The following is a 575-nucleotide window of genomic DNA, read 5'->3' as shown; positions in this document are numbered from 1 at the left end:
CCCCTCTTCTTTGTGACAGCTCCTCAAATATTGGAAGACTGCTATCATGTCTCCCCTAGTCCTTCTTTTCATCAAACTAGACATACTCAGTTCCTGCAACTGTTCTTCATATGTTTTTGTATCCAGGACCTTAATCATCTTTGTTGTTCTTCTTTGCACTCTTTCCAGACTTTCAATATCCTGGCTGACTGTGTGAGGAACCATAGATGGGAGCCATTTTGGTGTAGTGGTGAAAGTACTGGTGTAGAAAATCAGGAGATGGTGAATTCTAATCCTGCCTCAGCTATGAAAACCAGCTGGGTGACTTTGAACCAGTCACTCTCTTTCAGCCCAACTTACCTCACAGGATTGTTATTGTAGGGAAAATAGCAGGAGGAAGGAGTATTAGGTATGTTTGCAACTCTGAGTTATTTATAAAGTAATAAAGGCAAGATAAAAATTAAATCATTTCATTCATTCATTCCTGATTTTTAACAATCCTTCCTCTGAGCTTGCGATATTTTCAGAAACTGAAAGTACATTTACAGCTTGAGCAGCATGCAGAGTTTCCCAGCTTGCATAATCCCTTTCGTCAC

Source organism: Ahaetulla prasina, chromosome 12 (assembly GCF_028640845.1).
Source record: "Ahaetulla prasina isolate Xishuangbanna chromosome 12, ASM2864084v1, whole genome shotgun sequence".
NCBI classification, from domain to species: domain Eukaryota; kingdom Metazoa; phylum Chordata; class Lepidosauria; order Squamata; family Colubridae; genus Ahaetulla; species Ahaetulla prasina.
This window is presented reverse-complemented; position numbering follows the sequence as displayed.